Here is a 3,912-nt window from a genome sequence, read left to right as displayed (position 1 = left end):
GATACAAATCATTATTTAACGTTAATTTTATGCCATTATTAAATAAATTGAACGCGTTGATTAAATTCTGGAAAACGCTCCCGTTGTCATTAATAGGCAGAATAAACGCTATAAAAATGATTTTTTTCACCATAAATATTATACCTATTTCAATCTATAACAATATATATACAAAAACACTTTTTAAAATAACTAGATTCTAATATTACCAACTTTATTTGGGACTATAGAACACATAGAATTCAAAGAAAACACCTGTGTAAACCCAAAGATGCTGGGGGACTTTCACTTTCTAACTTTTTGTATTATTATTGGACAGTGCATATTAAGAATATAATTTATTGTCTGGATAGCCTTTCCCAACAGACAGAATGGATAAGAATGGAGAAAGAGGATTGTTCTCCCTGTGATATAGGAGCGGTCCACTTCTCCCCGATAAAATTGAATAACACAATATACAAGAATAACCCAATTATCCATAATACAATAAGAATTTGGAAACAAATAAAATTAACTTAAAAATTAAGAAACCTATCAGTGTTAATGTCAATAATGAATAATCCTTCATTTAATCCATCTCTTATTGATAAAACATAAAACCAATGGGAAAGAATGGGAATTAAAAGGATAGGTGACATGTATGAAATGGGAAACCTATTATCATTCCAACAATTAAAATTAAAATTTAAGCTGAATGACAACCAATACTTTAAATATCTCCAGATCTGTGATTTTATGAAGAAATATATACAAAGACATCAAACTATAATTTTAGACCCACTGGAAGAAGCAATGAATATTAAGACTGACTCACAGAAATTAATATCATATCTATATAATAGTATCTTAAATAGAGAACTACCATCAATAGAGGCACTTAGAGAAGATTGGGAACGAGAACTAATGATAAAAATCACAAAAGAAACATGGGAAAAGTATTTGATATATATACCATATAAACCATATAACCATAAAACAATTACAGCAAGGAATCAGGCCATCCCTACAAGTCCGTGCCAAACAATTATTTTCCCCTAGTCCCATCTACCTGCACTCAGACCATAACCCTCCATTCCTTTCCCATCCATATACCTATCCAATTTATTTTTAAATGATAAAATCGAACCTGCCTCCACCACTTCCACTGGAAGCTCATTCCACACAGCTACCACTCTCTGAGTAAAGAAGTTCCCCCTCATCTAAACTTCTGTCCCTTAATTCTGAAGTCATGTCCTCTTGTTTGAATCTTCCCTACTCTCAATGGGAAAAGCTTGTCCACTTCAACTCTGTCTATCCCTCTCATCATTTTAAAGACCTCTATCAAGTCCCCCCTTAACCTTCTGCACTCCAGGGAATAAAGACCTAACTTATTCAACCTTTCTCTGTAACTTAGTTGCTGAAACCCAGGCAACATTCTAGTAAATCTCCTCTGTACTCTCTCTATTTTGTTCACATCCTTCCTATAATTGGGCTCACCAATGCCTTGTACAATTTTAACATTACATCCCAACTTCTATACTCAATGCTCTGATTTATAAAGGCCAGCACACCAAAAGCTTTCTTTACCACCCTATCTACATGAGATTCCACCTTCAGGGAACTATGCACAGTTATTCTTAGATCCCTCTGTTCAACTGCATTCCTCAATTCGCTACCATTTACCATGTACGTCCTATTTTGATTTGTCCTGCCAAGATGTAGCACCTCACACTTATCAGAATTAAACTCCATCTGCCATCTTTCAGCCAATTCTTCCAAATGGCCTAAATCTCTCTGTAGACTTTGGAAATCTACTTCATTATCCACAACACCACCTATCTTAGTATCATCTGCATACTTACTAATTCAATTTACTATACCTTCATCCAGATCATTGATGTACATGACAAACAACAGTGGACCCAACATAGATCCCTGAGGCACCCCACTAGTCACCTGCCTCCAACCTGACAAACAGCCATCCACCATTACTCTCTGGCATCTCCCATTCAGCCACTGTTGAATCAATCTTGCTACTCCTGCATTTATACCCAACAATTGAACCTTCTTAACCAACCTTCCATGAGGAACCTTGTCAAAGGCCTTACTAAAGTCCATATAGACACCATCCACTGCTTTACCCTCATCAATTTCCCTAGTAACCTCTTCAATGAAGTTGTACATAGAATGTAACATGCCAACATATATTTGGCACCTGAAAAAAGGTACCACTGTATTGTACTTAATAATAAAAAAAAAAAAGTCCTCCCATTCGGATGTATAAAGGATGACGATGGAGCCATATATATTATAAGACCATGGGAGATAGAGTCGCAAAACATGCTTGGTACACAGGCATGCACAGACACCTGGTTCAGGTGCAATTACTCCCATTCTAAAAAGAGTGTCTAAGGTTAGTATGGATTAACTCCAAACAGGAACCTGAATATGACTGTGCCGGGGTCCCATGCTTAATGCATAATGCACGAAGGTAGCATGAGGGAAATCGGTGCTTTGCCTCTAAAATTGCTGCTCCGTCGGGGACGGACTAGCCACTACAAGAGAAGTTGGCCAGCAGCATCAGCAAACTAATGGGAATGACAACATGGACAGAGTCTGCGAATTAAATTTCGCTGGAACTCCAGCAAAGGTAAGGGACCTGGAGTTAGAGACGCTGGTAAGTAGGTCTCGTTATTTACCTCCATGAAAGTCACTATGGTGGATGAACAGTATTCAGCATTGCTCCACTAACTTTTTGTCAGTAAATCTTCAGTTATATTACAAACTGATGCGAGTGCTTAAAGATGTGAAATTATTAATACTAGCAATGTTACAAAATTTTGAGATTTTAAAAATCAAGTCTGCAATTTATCCCATCAGATAAAGCATAAAAATAAGTTTAATTTGACACCTAATTCACTTTCATATCTCAAGTATTTAAAAAGTTATGGCCATTTTCATACTCGGAAATGAGCATCTTGTTCCCTATTGATTTTCTATGGACATAACAAAAAAGCTGTGATCGTGAACAGTCAAAAGCCCATAACTTTCTTAAAAATTAAGAGAACTGAATGAAATTTTCAGTTATCATAGATTGAAGCATTCTGAAACAAATATAAAATAATCTTACTTGGATGACCTGAGCATTAAAGCATATAATTAGTTAGTTACCTAATTGTAGCTAATTTCAGACTTCAATTACTAGATCTAAACATCTATCCATTTCTTAATAAATGATTAACATTTTTAAATAGCCTAAATGTCCAAATAATATTCACAAATAATTCACAATAAAACATGATTTTTAAATCTCATTTACATTAATTTATAGGCCAAATGGAAGGAATTCAGTGTTCAATTGCTGTAAATAAATGCCCATTTAAAATCAGCTTTCTAGTGGGTCCCTGTGGAATGCGCTGGTTTAGAACGTTCACATTGCGGTAGATTTGTGCCCCCAAATGCCCAGAAAAATACTGCGGGATATAATGGGCCCAAAATGAGCTTCTCGCAATATTAAACTTTGTATAAAGGGATCTTAAGAAGCCCTTTTTAATGTAAAAATATACAGCCTAACTTCAATTGTCTGCTTTATGAGACCCTGCGGTTGCTGGTGGTCGCGGGTTTATAGATTGATTTTTAAACTACTATAACTATTATTCAAGGCCTTTAAAACTAATAATAGCTTTTGCGATGGGTCTTTGACAAAAAATAAGTTATAGTACCATTAACTGGGCCATAGTGCCTTCTCATCATATTCTGCTAGGAGCGGGACCCACTCTGTTGGGTCTCACCCTCTGATATCCAGATTCATGAGGGGTATATTCAACTCAAACCTCCCAGGCCCAGGTATGCAGAGATATGGGATGTTAACATTGTGCTGATGCCGCTTCGCATGTGGGCTCAGGCTACATCCCTGTCCTTGGTCAAACTCAC

This window comes from Amblyraja radiata, chromosome 3, assembly GCF_010909765.2.
Source record: "Amblyraja radiata isolate CabotCenter1 chromosome 3, sAmbRad1.1.pri, whole genome shotgun sequence".
In the NCBI taxonomy this organism is placed as follows: Eukaryota; Metazoa; Chordata; class Chondrichthyes; order Rajiformes; family Rajidae; genus Amblyraja; species Amblyraja radiata.
This window is presented reverse-complemented; position numbering follows the sequence as displayed.